Source organism: Pristiophorus japonicus, chromosome 12, assembly GCF_044704955.1.
Source record: "Pristiophorus japonicus isolate sPriJap1 chromosome 12, sPriJap1.hap1, whole genome shotgun sequence".
NCBI classification, from domain to species: domain Eukaryota; kingdom Metazoa; phylum Chordata; class Chondrichthyes; family Pristiophoridae; genus Pristiophorus; species Pristiophorus japonicus.
In genome coordinates this window covers 100,450,588-100,467,306 of record NC_091988.1, presented here as the reverse complement: position 1 = coordinate 100,467,306, position 16,719 = coordinate 100,450,588, and the positions used below count along the sequence as shown (strand labels likewise).

Sequence of the window (16,719 nt, the reverse complement as noted above, 5' to 3'; positions counted from 1 at the left end):
GAATGGGCCCGCATAGTCTACGTGCACCCGCGACCACGGTTTGGTAGGCCAGGGCCAGGGGCTCAGTGGAGCCTCCCTGGGGCATTGCTGAGTTGGGCACAAATGGTGCACCTTCGGACGCAGAGCTCCAGGTCCGCGTCAATACCAGGCCACCAGACGTGGGATCTGGCTATGGCCTTCATGAGAATGATCCCCGGGTGCTCACGGTGGAGCTCCCGGACAAATGCCTCTCTGCCTCGCAGAGGCATGACTACTCGGCTGCCCCACATCAGGCAGTCTGCTTGTAGTGATAGCTCATGCATGCGCCTGTGAAAGGGTTTTAATTCCTCGGGGCAGGCATCGCGAGCCTCTGCCCAGTCACTGGCCAGGACACATCTTTTTACTAAGGATAACGTGGGGTCGCTGGCCGTCCAGGCTCTGATTTGGCAAGCCGTCATGGGCGAACCTGTGGACTCAAAGGCATTGATTGCCATGACTATATCACAGTCCTGTTCGTCAGACACTTCTGTGGTCGCCAGGGGTAGCCTGCTGAACACGTCGGCACAGTTGTCTGTGCCTGATCTGTGCCTTATGGTATAGTCGTAGGACGCCAGCATGAGTGCCCACTGTTGAATTCGCGCCAAGGCATTGGCGTTTATTGCCTTGCTCTCGGATAGGAGGGACGTGAGGGGCTTGTGGTCAGTTTCTAACGCGAACTTGGCCCCAAAAAGGTATTAGTGCATCTTTTTGACACCGTACACGCATGCGAGCGCCTCCTTCTCTACCATTCCGTACCCGCGCTCCGCCCACGAAAGTGACCTGGAGGCATAAGCTATGGGTTGTAATTTGCCCGCACTATTGACATGTTGCAAAACGCACCCGACCCCATACGCTGACGCATCGCATGTGAGAACTAGCTTTTTACCTGGGTCAAAGAAAGTCAAAACACTGTTGGAACACAGAAGGTTGCGTGCCTTATTGAAGGCGTGTTCCTGGGCGTCCCTCCAAAACCAATCGCACCCCTTCCTGAGTAGCACATGGAGAGGCTCCAGCAGCGTGCTTACGTTCTGCATAAAGTTCCCAAAGTAATTGAGTAGCCCGAGAAAGGCGCGCAGTTCTGAGACATTCCGGGGCCTGGGTGCCAGGCGAATTGCTTCTGTTTTGGACTCTGTTGTGGAAAAATATTTCCGAGACTGTATAATATATAAAGAGAGGTTTATTAAATCGGAGACAAAGCTTTGGGAGAAGTGTTAGAGACCCCTGTCTCTGAACCACGACTCAAATTGGTATCTGCAGTGAAGTTCTTTTATCTTACAAATTACGTCACTTTAGAACACATGCTTTAGCACTACAAAGCTTTGACTATCGAAGGCTAAACTTTTGATATAACCCATCCTGCATTGTGACAGGGCAGTATAAACAAATGCAGGCTTTTGACACCGGTATAAACAAACATACACAGCACTAAACTCTCCAGTATTCATTATCTCACTTTCCTATCTTCATTAACTCAAGGCCAGCATACCTTAAAGTCTAACTGTTTTTTTAATATCGAGCATAATGCATCAGTATTGTCCCTTACAAAATTCTTTAAAGGGGAAAATAAAACAAATGTTTGGTCCCGTATACTAGTCCAGTATATGTCCAAAAATCCGCCCCAACAATATTCCCCCTTTTGGTCCTGGATTATGTTCACGAAATCCAGATGACCACAATGATAGTATCATATTGTCATATATTCATCTTTTGGGGTATGTGACTTCCCTGATGTTCCGTATGTCCACCTTGCCTGTAGCTCTAGGCTACCCTTCAAAGATAGTAGTCGGTGTCATCGTCGTCTGTTTCTTCATCCATGGTGTCTTCAGGTATTTCCATCAGGTGTGCTTCTTCTTCGGTGATTACACTGGCTACTGGCATCAGTCGAGCCATCATAACTTTACAGCAGATATTAAAACACCCGATAATCAGACAGCAAGTAATTATTATTACAACCAGAATAATTACTCCATGCATAAGATAGGACCCCCAGGATCCCCCTAACAGCAAGTCAAACCAGCCAGATCCTCCTGCTGTCGTGGATAACTTCTTTACCTTCCTTCTTATGTGATCAGCGAGGTTGGTTATGTTTTCTGAATTATCAGGAATGTAAGTGCAACATTCAGCTCCAATTAAGGCACATTGTGCATATGGCTACCGTTTCAGCCATTATGCCTTCTATTGCTTCAGCAGTGTCGTTAACTATCTGTTCCAGTACCCTCTCTAGGTTACGTAATTCATCCATGGTGCGTCCTATCCCGAATGGGAGCTTCATGACCCCAAATAGCCTCTCTACCGGGGTAAGATCTCGTCTTAGTCGACCTGGTGTCTGTACTTCTGCTAAAGTACGTACCCGTCTGACAAAAGGGACCACATATCCCAAATAACATGACCCCCTCCAGTTCTGAGGCAACCAGGGGTAGGCCTTATGCCCACACACAAAATAAGTGCCATTGTATGCTATTAGATTCGATCCCAATCTCTCTCTCAGCCCCTGTCGCCAGCTAATCTTAGGGTCCCAGTCCTGGCTACTTGTCTGATTCTTCAAACCCTCTATTTCAAAGAACCCCTGGTTTGTTGTTTCGCTGGCTATTATGTTCCATCTGGTGAGGTTAAAGTATTGCGTACAATTGCTATATCCTGCTACAAAACCTGTTTCCTCACCAGTCAGGTCTCTAGTGAAACAAATGTCAGCGGTGGGCCTTCCAACTTCTGAGATGTTGGTCAAAACCAGGAACAGGGGTCGTACCGACCTATTGTATTCCGGCTGGTACCATCCGTCAAATGCATCCAAAAGGTAACCCCCCGATCTCCACGTTTCTTTATTACCCACTCTGGTTCCAAGTATCATTTACTTCCCCTGTACCGTTTTGTCGCATTACCCACTCTGCTACTTCCGAAATGTTAAGGGAGATTGACCTCAAAGGGATGCCTCCTTTGCTATGTATGGGGATGTGCGAACATACCCAGCAACTGGAAAAGTTCTCATTTTGCGCATAAACATAAGACATGTACAAAAAGGTATTCACATGTAACTCTCATTTCGGTCTAGCTAGCAGGCCGGACCTAACACGAACTATGATAATCGCACCGATCGCAATATATAGTTTCATCTTATTACTCTGTAATTAACAAATAGTCAAAGGCAAAATGGCCATATGGCTTGCTTGAAGAATCTCTCGCTGTCAATCTGTAAATAGACAAACAACAACAACTAATACGTGTGCTAAACGACTGGTTCAAAAACCTTAAGCTGGGTCCAATGCTTCCATTGTCCGTTCCCTTTAACATCGATGCAGGCACAAGTGTCCCTGCTGATTTTTGGGGCAAACCCCGGTTTTCCCGGGAGGACCCTTACCATAACGCGACTTCCCGCCAACGGAACTTCAGGGAACATAAGAACATAAGAATTAGGAACAGGAGTAGGCCATCAAGCCCCTCGAGCCTGCTCCGCCATTCAACAAGATCATGGCTGATCTGGCCATGGACTCAGCTCCACTTACCCGCCCGCTCCCCGTAACCCTTAATTCCCTTATTGGTTAAAAATCTATCTATCTGTGACTTGAATACATTCAATGAGCTAGCCTCAACTGCTTCCTTGGGCAGAGAATTCCACAGATTCACAACCTCTGGGAGAAGAAATTCCTTCCCAACTCGGTTTTAAATTAGCTCCCCCGTATTTTGAGGCTGTGCCCCCTAGTTCTAGTCTCCCCTACCAGTGGAAACAACCTCTCTGCCTCTATCTTGTCTATCCCTTTCATTATTTTAAATGTTTCTATAAGATCATCCTTCTGAACTCCAACGAGTAAAGACCCAGTCTACTCAATCTATCATCATAAGGTAACCCCTCATCTCTGGAATCAGCCTAGTGAATCGTCTCTGTACCCCCTCAAAAGTCAGTATATCCTTCCTTAAGTAAAGTGACCAAAACTGCACGCAGTACTCCAGGTGCAGCCTTACCAATACGCTATACAGTTGCAGCAGGACCTCCCTGCTTTTGTACTCTATCCCTCTCGCAATGAAGGCCAACATTCCATTCGCTTTCCTGATTACCTGCTGCACCTGCAAACTAACTTTTTGGGATTTAAGCACAAGGACCCCCAGGTCCCTCTGCACCGCAGCATGTTGTAATTTCTCCCCATTCAAATAATATTCCCTTTTACTGTTTTTTTTCCGAAGGTGGATGACCTCACACTTTCCGACATTGTCCAGCCAAACCTTAGCCCATTCGCTTAACCTATCCAAATCTCTTTGCAGCCTCTCTGTATCCTCTACACAACCCACTTTCCCACTAATCTTTGTGTCATCTGCAAATTTTGTTACACTACACTCCGTCCCCTCTTCCAGGTCATCTATGTATATTGTAAACAGTTGTGGTCCCAGCACCGATCCCTGTGGCACACCACTAACCACCGATTTCCAACCCGAAAAGGACCCATTTATCCCGACTCTCTGCTTTCTGTTCGCCAGCCAATTCTCTATCCATGCTAATACATTTCCTCTGACTCCGTGTACCTCTATCTTCTGCAGTAACCTTTTGTGTGGCACCTTATCGAATGCCTTTTGGAAATCTAAATACACCACATCCATTGGTCCACCTCAATCCACCATGTTCATTCTATCCTCAAAGAATTCCAGTAAATTAGTTAAACATGATTTCCCCTTCATGAATCCATGCTGCATCTGCTTGATTGCACTATTCCTATCTAGATGTCCCGCTATTTCTTTCTTAATGATAGTTTCAAGCATTCTCCCCACTACAGATGTTAAACTAATCGGCCTATAGTTACCTGCCTTTTGTCTGCCTCCTTTTTTAAACAGAGGCGTTACATTAGCTACTTTCCAATCCGCTGGTACCTCCCCAGAGTCCAGAGAATTTTGGTAGATTATAACGAATGCATCTGCTATAACTTCCGCCATCTCTATTAATACCCTGGGATGTATTTCATCAGGACCAGGGGACTTGTCTACCTTGAGTCCCATTAGTCCCATTTGTAAGCTCTGCTTCCGCGTCTCTTTCTTCCTGATTGTCCCTAACTAATTTACGCATCCCTTTTAATTGAGTACTTAGTTCCAAAACATACCGTTTTATTTTGTCTTTTAATGGGCCTACATCGGCCCCCCCTGTAATGATGTTCTCTGGTAATTGCATCGCCCTTCCTGTCATTAGTTCATAAGGGGTTAATCCGGTTGTCCAGTTTGTCGTGGCTCTTAACTTCATCAATATAATGGGTAATATCCTTGCCACTGTTGAGGCAGTGCAATCACGTGTGGGGAAAGCTTCCACCCACCGGGTAAATTGATCTATAATCACTAGGCAATGTCTTTTTCCATGGGATGGGGGCAAAGGACCTGTGAAATCAATTTGTACGTGTTCCCATGGCCCCCGTGGACGGGGCTTGTGTCCCATTTTAATTTTAATGGGCCTACCTGGATTATATTGTGCGCACGTAACGCATTGATGGCAATATTTGGCAATATCTCTCCCTATCCCCTTCCACCACCAATCTCTCCCAAGACTCCCGGTCATGGTCTCTCATCCTGAATGAGACAGGCCATGATGCAACTCCAATAAGGTATTCTGTATGCATTCAGGCGCCATTACCTTGTCGTTTCGTCTCCAAACGTTATCCTTCCCTTGCGTTGCGCCCTGCTTTGTCCACATACCTATTTCCTCCTTAGAAGTGTCCTGGTGTAGTTTCTCAATACTTATCTGTTCGTCTCGGGCCCCAGCGGCACTGACTTAATTTTAATAATTTAAAATCATTATCAATGGAGAGTGTTTTTTTTTACCTCTTCAAATTCTTTTTTTTTTCAATCGCAAACACCCCTTCTCCCCCATGCTGTCATATAATCGTGTACTACCCCGAATGCATATCTACTGTCCGTATAGATATTAACAATCATATTTTCCGATAATTCCAGTGCCTGGGTGAGGGCTACCAGTTCTGCCACTTGAGCTGACGACCCCCCATTAATTCGCCCTGATTCAACTGTCTCTAGATCCCGGTTAACTACGGCCCATCCGGTATGAGGTAGTCCCTCTACGTATTTTCGTGAGCCGTCCACAAACAAGGTTTGTTCTGCGGTTTGAAGGGGGGGCGTCTTTTATTCTATCCTCTTCTATATCCTCACATACCTCTTCGCAAAAGTGGGGTTCCCCTTCACCCATCATACCTTCTGCAGGGTTGTTTCCTACATCCCTAATTATGGTTATCGCTTTGTTAGGTGGTAAGAGGACTGCTTCCCACTTTGCCCGTCTCATATTAGATACAGTTCTCAGTTTTCCTGTGTTTAACATTTCTACCAATGTGTGTTTAGTGTGGAGAGTGATGTTTCCAATCATCACCACAGGCTTGCTTAATTTTTACCGCCCAAGCTGCGCAATCTAGCGCGGCTATACATCTGGATAACCCAGTCACCACCGGGCTTTCGGTGGTAGAGTAATAGGATATAGGTCTCCTTTTATCAGGGATAAAGTTCCGGCTGTAATTAAAGAGGCCCAGTACCTTCCTCACCCCCCTTACCGTTACTGGTCTAGGCATGTCCTTGACAGCCTTTTTCCTATCCGAGAGCATTTTTTTCAGCCCCTTGAGAGGCAGTACCCTAGGTACAGGACCTGGGATTTCCCTACCTGGGCCTTTTTGGGGAGTTAGTGGTGCTAACTGTTTCTTTTAAGATACCCTTTTCCACTAGCCCTTTTACTATTTCTATAACCGCTGTTCTAGCTTCAGGTCTTATAGGGTATTGTGGCAAGTCCCCCTTTTCTGCCCTCCTCCTGTTCCCGTGGCAGAGACCTTTTCCTGCTTTATCTTTTTCTTTTCTAAACTGCTAAAGCTTACTGTTTTAGCTTTTTTCAAAAGTCCCTTTTACACCTTCACAGATAGCTCACCACTCGCCCAGGAGTTTGACCTAATCCCTGAAGGTATTTCTAAATTTAAAACTTTTTTTTTTAACTGAGCAAGAAGCTTTTGTGTCAAGATTTTACACAAAGGAAAATGGGAGCGTTTTAAAAGGCATTCTTTATCTCATTCCTGGACTAAATTTATGTCTTTCAACCCAATTGCATGTTTTCTTTCGACAAGTAAGTGAGCGTGTCGTTTCTTTTTTTTTACTACCGGGACCATGTATTTTTATCTTTTACTCAACAAACCTATCCTTTGTGCATTTCCTAGCTCCGTAACTTATCATCCGAATATATCCACACCTTCGTTTCTAACTTAAAATGTAATACCATAAGGTTCACAGTTTCTTAAACTTCCCACATACAGGACAACACTAAAAAAAACATTTCACTCTGTTTGGAAAGAGTGGGTGGAGCTAAAACAGGCAGGCAACTCCACACCTTCTTAAAACAGGCTTTCATTCATTCCACAGTCAAAATTACTCGAGTACTCTCTTCATTCAAAATAGACACTCACAAAAGTCTCTCTTCATTCAACAAAGCTTATGTCTGGATCCATATGTCACTTAAGATAGTCACTATCAGCTTTTTTATGGCATTACGTAATTATGCAAGTTACAATTAATGATAGGAATTAATTAATGACCCGGGCAGCCCGCGTTTTACATTCCCTTCCTTACCTTCCAAGTTCGCCAGTCTCGGACGTTTCCCTTTGTTTCTGTAATACTCACGGCCACGACTACTCTGTGGAGACCCTTTGTCTTCGCAACAAAGCTAGCGTGTTTCCTTACCACCGGAGTTTTCGGCTCTAGGTTGGATCGATCAGTTCCCTTCCGCACCGACCTTATTTACTAAAGGGACATCTCAAACTGGTTAGTTAGCCCCTTCCCACTATCTGTTTACTCGTATCTTATACACTATCCCGTCGTGCCCGTACACCTCTCTTTTCAGTCTCTAACACCAGATTCCAGATACTGTCTTAAGTGATCACGTCTGATCAGACAGTATCCTGCCAACTACGCCATTTTGTTGTGGAAATATATTTCCGAGACTGTATAATATATAACGAGAGGTTTATTAAATCGGAGACAAAGCTTTGGGAGAACCACGACTCAAATTGGTATCTGCAGTGAAGTTCTTTTATCTTACAAATTACGTCACTTTACAACACATGCTTTAGCACTACAAACCTTTGACTATCGAAGGCTAAGCTTTTGATATAACCCATCCTGCATTGTGACAGGGCATTATAAACAAATGCAGGCTTTTGACACCGGTATAAACAAACATACACAGCACTTAACTCTCCAGTGTTCATTATCTCACTTTCCTATCTTCATTAACTCAAGGCCAGCATACCTTAAAGTCTAATGGTTTTTTTTATATCGAGCATAATGCATCAGTATTGTCCCTTACAAAATTCATTAAAGGGGAAAATAAAACAAATGTTTGGTCCCGTATACTAGTCCAGTATATATCCAAAAATCCGCTCCAACAGACTCTGTTGGGCGGATTCCATCAGCGGCAATCCTTCTGTCCACAAATTCAACCTCGGGTGCGAGAAACAGGCACTTGGATTTCTTGACTCGAAGGCCTACCCGATCCAACCGCTTTAGTACTTCCTCCAAATTGCGGAGATGGGAGTCGGTGTCCCTGCCCGTGATAAGTATGTTGTCTTGAAATACAACCGTCCCCGGGATGGACTTGAGCAGACTCTCCATGTTGCGCTGGAATATGGCAGCTGCCGACCTGATGCTGAATGGGCATCGATTGTACATGAAAAGGTCTCGATGTGTGTTGATGGTGGTGAGTAGCTTGGATTCCTCGGTCAATTTTGCATCATATACGCAGATGTGAGGTCTAATTTTGAGAAAAGTTTACCTCCAGCCAATGTGGCAAATAAGTCCTCCTCTCTGGGCAGCGGGTACTGGTCTTGTAGGGAGACTCTGTTTATGGTAGATTTGTAGTCCCCACAGATTCGTACGGATCCATCAGGCTTCATGACTGGGACGATGGGACTTGCCCAGTCGCTAAATTCCACAGGTGATATAATGTCTTCCCGCAGAAACCTGTCTAGTTCGTGTTCAATCTTTTCCCTCATCACATAGGGTACAGCTCTGGCCTTGTGATGGACCGGTCTAGCATCCTGTGTGATGTAGATTTTGACTTTGGCCCCTTTGAAAGTGCCCATACCTGGCTGAAAGAGATGTTCAAATCGCTTTATAACTGTTGAGCAGGAGATCCGTTCCTCTAATGACATGGCATGGACATCATCCCATTTCCAGTTTAGTTTTGCCAGCCAGCTTCTCCCCAGCAGTGCTGGGGGGTCTCCGGGGACAATCCACAGGGGAAGTCGGTTCACTGTCCCTTTGTGTGTGACAGAGAGCATGGCGCTGCTGAGGACTGGTATGATTTCTTTGGGTATAGGTCCTTAGTGTGGTGTCGACCCTTGTGAGTTTTGGTCTGTCTCTTTTATGCGGCCACAGTTGTCCAAATTGTTGAGTGCCCATGAGAGATTGACTCGCTCCCATATCCAGCTCTATGTTGACAGATATCCCATTGAGTAGGACCCTCATCATTATAGGAGGTGTCCTGTTGTAGGAGCAGTGGCCATTGATTGTGTTGACTCGCTGTACACCGGTGTCCCGGGTACTGTCCCCACCATCTTCTGGTCCGCTTTCCGACCCATCCGATTCGTATACCAGCCGAGCTGCCGTTTTTTTGCACATGCGGGCCAAAGACCCTGTATATTCACAATTTCTGCAAACAGCCTGCAGAAATCGACATCCTCTTGACGAGTGCCCACCCCCACACCTCCAGCACAGACCTGTTCCATTGTTCAAAGAGTTTCCAAAGAATGAGCTGCGTCTGGCTGATCTCTCTTGAGCTTCTCTCAGTTTGTAGTTGATTGCTCACATTGTGGGTTGATGAGGTGTGAACGGCCGTTCCTGTGGGCCTTGATGGCTTCTGCCTGCTGTCGAGAGCCTGTTCTCCTGGTTTTGTCTGCGTGTGGGGGTAGCAGCTTGTTTAGTGCTGTGAACTTCTTGTTCCAATATTTCGTTAGTTGTCGTACCTGGATTGTAAATCAACCTCGTTTCTTCTTCCCCTACCAAGAATGTCTGTGCAACCAGTGCAGCTGTTGCCTCTAAGGTCAGGTTCTTGGTCTCTATGAGCTTTCGGAATATGCCTGCGTGACCTATTCCTTCAATGAAAAAGTCTCTCAGCATTTCTCTCCTCAGTTCATCGGAGAACTCACATAAACTAGCCAACTTCCGAAGTTCCACCACGAAGTCGGGTATGCTCTGGCCCACACAGCGTCTGTAGTTGAAGAACCTGTGTCTGGCCATGTGTAGGCTGCTCACTGGCTTCAGGTGGTCTCTTACCAGTGTGCTCAATTCTTCAAACGACTTGCTTGCTGGTTTCTCGGGTGCCAACAGATCCTTAATTAAAGCATATGTTTTCGAGCCACAGCTGGTCAAGAGATGGGCTCTTCTCTTGTCTACCTTTTTGTCGCCTAACCAGTCTTTGGTTACAAAGCTTTGCTGGAGCCTTTCTATAAAGTCCTCCCAATTGTCTCCCGCATTGTATTTTTCATCTGATCCGTTGTTCGCCATTCTGTGGATTCTGTAATCCCGTAACCCATCGCCACTGTAAAGTCCTGTCCCCTCAGTACAGATTCACACGAGGCATGTAGTGAAGTCAAGGTCACTCTGGACCTGCACCTTTATTTCACAGCTCTGGAATGCTGCAGTTGCCTGAGACCTCTCCTTATATACCTGTCTCTTGCAAGTGCACCCCTGGTGGTAAGGTATGCTGGTGGTTACAGGTCATATCTTATTACAGTCATGTATAGCATGTTAGGATACAGTTATATATAATAATGTAAGATACATGACAAGTCCATTAGCAAGTTTGACCTGAAACACCCTACTCCCTTCTTTGGCTATGACAGTGCCAGCAAACCATTTGGGACCATGTCCATAACTGAGTACAAATACAGGGTCATTGACTTGAATACCACGTGACAAGTTTGCGCGATCATGGTACATGCTTTGTTGATGCCGTGATCATGGAGATCAGGGTGGACAAGAGAGAGCCTTGTTTTGAGCACCCTTTTCATGACCCCTGGTGAGCAAGTGGGGTCTGGTGCGGTAGCTGAGCAGGACTCGGGACAGGCGGGTCTGCAGGGAGCCTTCCGACACACGTTTCAAGCTTTGCTTGATGGTTTGGACTGCTCATTCTGGCTGGCCATTGGATGCGGGCTTGAATGGGGCAGATGTGACGTGCTTGAACCCATTGTGCGTCATGAATTCCTTGAATTTAGCACTGGTGAAGCACGGCCCATTGTCGCTGACAAGGACATCAGGCAGGCCGTGCTTGGCGAACATGGCTCGTAGGCTTTCGATGGTGGAGGGTGATTTACTGTCCCTGGTAAAAAACTGTCCTCCACGGGAGCTGGTCCAGCGTCCCAGCGGAGATACAGGAAGAGATCAAGCTGTTCCAGAGGCACAAAGACGAAATGTCCCCACAGGCGGACTGTCTTCTGTGGGGTAATCGCGTGGTTTTGCCCAAGAAAGGCAGGGAAACGTTCATACGCGACATACACAGTACCCACCCAGGCATTGTAATGATGAAAGCCATAGCCATGTATGGTGGCCCGGCATCGACACAGATTTAGAGTCATGCGTGCGCCAGTACAACACTTGCTCTCAACTGAGTAATGCACCCAGAGAGGCACCGCTAAGTTTGTGGTCGTGGCCCTCCAAACCATGATCTAGGATCCACGTTGACTTTACGGGCCCATTTCTAGGCAGAATGTTCTTGGTTGTTGTTGATGCTTATTCAAAATGGATTTAATGTGTAATCATGTCTGTAAGCACCTCCACCATCGAAAGCCTACGAGCCATGTTTGCAACACACGGCCTGCCTGATGTCCTTTTCAGCGACAATGGGCCGTGTTTCACCAGTTTCAAGGAATTCATGACCCGCAATGAGATCAAGCACGTCACATCTGCCCCGTTCAAGCCCGCATCAAATGGCCAGGCAGAACTAGAAGTTCAAACCATCAAACAAAGCTTGAAACGTGTGTTGGAAGGCTCCCTGCAGACCTGACTGACCCAAGTCCTGCTCAGCTACCGCCCCAGACCCCTCTCACTCACCGGGGTTCCCCCAGCCGAGCTGCTCATGAAAAGGGTGCTCAAAACAAGGCTCTCTCTTGTCCACCCTGATCTCCATGATCACATCGAGGGCAGACGGCTTCAACAAAGCACGTACCATGATCGCACAAACTTGTCACGCAATATTGAAGTCAATGACCCTGTATTTGTACTCAGTTATGGACATGGTCCCAAATGGCTTGCTGACACGGTCATAGCCAAAGAAGGAAGTAGAGTGTTTCAGGTCAAACTGGCTAATGGACTAACTTGCAGAAGCATTTGGACCAAACCAATTTGCGGTTCACTAACAGCAACCCGAAGAGGACACCACCAACTTCGACCCTCCAACACATATGCAAGTGGCAACCGACATCACGGTTGACCACGAAGCCGAACTCACCATCTCCAGCAGCCTGGCAAGGCCAACTGCCCAGCAGCCCAGTGAAGAACCAACCAACTCACCCACACCCGCATTTGTACCAAGACGATCGACAAGGGAGCGAAAAGCCCCAGATCGTCTCACCCTGTAAATAAGTGTAGTATTGACTTTGGGAGGGAGTGATGTTATGTATGTAACCCTTGGCAACCTGTATCACACCACCACCAGAGGGCCTACCTGTTGGAGTCCAAAGGGATCCCAGCATTCCTTGGGAGCACTGTATATAAGCAGGCCTCCCAAGCTGTACCTGCACTCTGGTGTCTAATTAAAGGAGCTAAGGTCACACTTACTCATTGCATACAGTACTCAGTTTCATCCTTTATTATGAGCGTAACCGGATCAACTAGGCCTGTATTCATTAGAGTTTAGAAGAATGAGGGGGGATCTCATTGAAATGTATAAAATTCTGACTGGGTTGGATAGACTGGATGCGGGGAGGATATTTCCCCCTGGCTGGGAAGTCTAGAACAAGGGGTCACAGTCTCAGGATACAGGGTAGGAAATTTAGGATTGAGATGAGGAGAAATTTCTTCACTCAGAGGGTGGTGAACCTGTGGAATTCTCTACCACAGAAGGCTGTGGAGGCCAAGTCACTGAATATATTTAAGAGGGAGATAGATAGATTTCTAGAAACAAAGGGGTATGGGGAGAAAGCAGGAATATGGTGTTGAGATGGAGGATCAGCCATGATCATATTGAATGGTGGTGCAGGCTCGAAGGGCCGAATGGCCCATCACTGCTCCTATTTTCTATGTTTCTATGAGTGGAACTAATTGGACTGTGGTGTAAACACCGTTCACATTTTTCCTGGGATTTCTGCCAAAGTCATGGCTACCCAATGAGAGATTCCCTGCGAGGGTCACAGTGTGGGTGTTACTATCACCCTCTATCATTGATATTTAAACTGTCAGTGTGACCCAATCACTGACACCCGTACTGTGACCCAATCACTGACACCTACAGTGTGACCCAATCACTGACATCCGTACTGTGACCCAATCACTGACACCCACATTGCCACCCAATCACTGACACCCGTACTGTGACCCTCAAACACTGACACCCACAGTGTGACCCAATCACTGACACCCACAGTGTGACCCCCAATCACTGACACCAATTCTCACTTTCAGGCAATGCATTCCTAACCACTCGCTGCGTAAAAAAAGCTTTTTCTTACATTGCCTTTGGTTGGGGTGGGGGTCCTGTTCATTGGGTGGGGGTCCTGGTCATGGGGTGGGGGTGGGAATCCTGTGGTTGGGCTGTGATGGGGATGGAATGTGGGGTTAGCCTCACTGATGGAAAATTGGGGTATATTAACTGTGGGAGGCAGAAAGGCCCTGGTCTGACATGATTATGATGGGAAGGGGTCCAGGATTAATGGATTGGAATGGGGGAGGAGCCCTGTATTTTTCAGGATTGGGATTGTTGAGGGGCCCTGGTCTGACAGGATGTGGAGGGGCTCTGGATTGGGATGGGGAGGGACACTGGACTGATAGGATTGGGATTGGGATGGGGAGGGGCACTGGACTGATAGGATTGGGATTGGGATGGGGAGGGGCACTGGATTGATAGGATTGGGATGGGGAGGGGCCATGGATTGACAGAATTGGGATGGGGGAGGGGCCCTGGATTGACAGGATTGGAATGGGGGCGGGGCCCTGGATTGACAGGATTGGGATGGGAGAGGGGCGATGGTCTGACAGGATTGTGCTGTCTGTATTCAAATAATTTTCATAAACACAATTGTTAGAAACAGACATAATTTCTTTTAACTGCCAAAAAATAAATAATTGTTTATAAATTGAACAAAAGTTCAATTTGGACAGTCTGTCCTGTTCAGAGTGGCTGGCTGTTTGTTTTAGTCTCATATGTACATACACCCAATGGGGATTGAAGCGGGACCATTCTTTGCCTGTCACAGAATGGGCGCTGCATTCACCAGCCATCATGAGGCCGAGCTACCCTGGCTTTCTAAATTAGACCTGGGAGAGCAGGGTCCCAATGCAGACCTGTAGTCACTGCGCACTGTTTACATTATGATCTGCTGCTGCTTGTTTTTGCGAAGTTAAGGGCAGAACTGGGACTGACAAGTGGCCTCACACACACACACACACAGGAAATGCACATTTTCACCCATCAAACAAAATAACTGCTCCAGCTAATGTTTCTGTGCAGGAGGAACACCAATAGCAGTTAAGTAAGACGAAGGTGTCCATCTGTGGTTTCAGTGTTTGCCGTAGGTAGCACTCTTGCCTCTAATTTAGGAGGTTGTGGGTTCAAAGTCCCACTCCAGAGACTTGAACACATAATCTAGACTGCAGAGCTTCAGTCTGCGATATTCTGCTTGTTGTCTGAATCGCAGGTGCAGGTAATGGATGCCCCAGCACTCATGGCAAGAAGGTGTCAAGCTCTGTGGGAAATCATTTTGTTTATTTGAACATAGGAACAGGAAGAGGTCTGATCAACAAAACAGATTTTCTAGTCATAGTCACATTGCTGTTTGTGGGACCTTGCTGTGTGCAAATTGGCTGCTACATTTCCTACATTACAACAGTGATGGCACTGCCCCCAACAGTACTTAATTGGTTGTAAAGTGCTTTGGGAAGTCATGAAAGGCACTATATAAATACAAGGATGACACCAGAAATGCGAGGGTCTACATATCAGGAAAGGATGAACAGGCTGGTCTCTTTTCTCTTGAAAAAAGGCTGAGGGGGGACTTAATGGAGGTCTTTAAAATTATGAACGAGCAAGCAATTAAGAAAACAATAGTATGTTGGCCTTTATTACAAGAGAATTTGAGTATAAGAGTAAAGTAATCGTATTTTTTTTTTTTTTTTGAAATTCGTAGCCAATCGTTCCAATTCTTTGTCAAATCACAAACGCCAGAGGTCACCTTGCACACGCCAAGGATCACTCTGCGCCAATGCTCTTAGCCAAAAGGCCTAGAGCCACTGCACCGTTCCTGGAAGTACTGCAATACCAGGTTCGTGCCATGGAGGTGGATGGGTCAGGTCCCCCACACACCTCCGTGGAGGTGGATGGGTCAAGCCACCCCACCCACCTCCTGTTTCCAAAAAAGCAAGCATATACCTTCCTGATCCAGGGACAACCACCCGGAGGTCATGGTGGCTACTCCCCTGTCAGGTCAGTTACGCATGATCTTAGCCAAAAGGCCGAGAAGCGATTCATCGTATTGCTATTATATAGAGCCCTGGTGAGACCGCACCTGGAGTATTGTGTACAGTTTTGGTCTCCTTACCTAAGGAAGGATACACTTGCCATTGAGGGAGTGCAGCGAAGTTTCACCAGACTGATTCCTGGGATGGGGGAATTGTCCTCTGAGAGATTGAGCAGACCAGGCTTATATTCTCTAGAGTTTAGAAGAATGAGAAGTGATCTCATTGAAACATACAAAATTCTTACAGGGCTAGACAGGGTGTTTCCTCTGGCTGGGGAGTCTTGAACCAGGGGTCAGTCTCAGAATAAGGGGATGGCCATTTAGGACTGAGATGAGGAGAAACTTCTTCACTCAGAGGGTGGTGACTCTTTGGAATCTTCTACCCCAGCGGGCTGTTGAGGCTCAGTCTTTGAGTATATTCAAGACAGAGATCGATAGATTTTTGAATATTAAGGGAATCAAGTGCAGGAAAATGGAGTGGAGATAGAAGATCAGCCACGATGGGGCCAAATGGGCTATTCCTGCTCCAAATTCTTATGTTTTGATAGCGTGGATACAGAATGTTTCCACTTGTGGGAAAGAGCATAACTAAAGGCCATTAACATAAGATAATCACCAAGAAATCCAATAGGGAATTCAAAAGAAACCTCTTTACCCAAAGAGTGGCGAGAATGTGGAACTCGCTACAAAGGGAGTGGTTGAAGTGAAAAGTATAGATGCATTTAAGGGGAGGCTGGACAAACATATGAGGAAGAGAATAGAGGGTTATGCTGATAGATTTAGAGGAAAGAAGGGAGGAGGCTCAAGTGGAGCATAAACGCTGGTGTGGACTGGTTGGCTGAATGGCCAGTTTCTGTGCCGTATATCCCATGTAAAGTTCTTAACTGCAGCAGAATGGTGCAACTTGGGTCGCGCTCCAGAGACTCAACCTGCAAATTAAAAGTAGCCGTAGACGCCCAGCCTTGCTGGTTAGTCTAATGTTCCTGATCTTCAGTGGGTATATTGTGTTAAATCGGCAGGA

The 16,719-nt window shown here is 46.5% G+C and overlaps 1 pseudogene; it reads right to left on the bottom strand.

Annotated features, from left to right (window-relative positions):
- Positions 1-15,466: 15,466 nt before the first annotated feature.
- LOC139277760 (U2 spliceosomal RNA) lies at positions 15,467-15,705 on the bottom strand (annotated as a pseudogene).
- Positions 15,706-16,719: the final 1,014 nt, after the last annotated feature.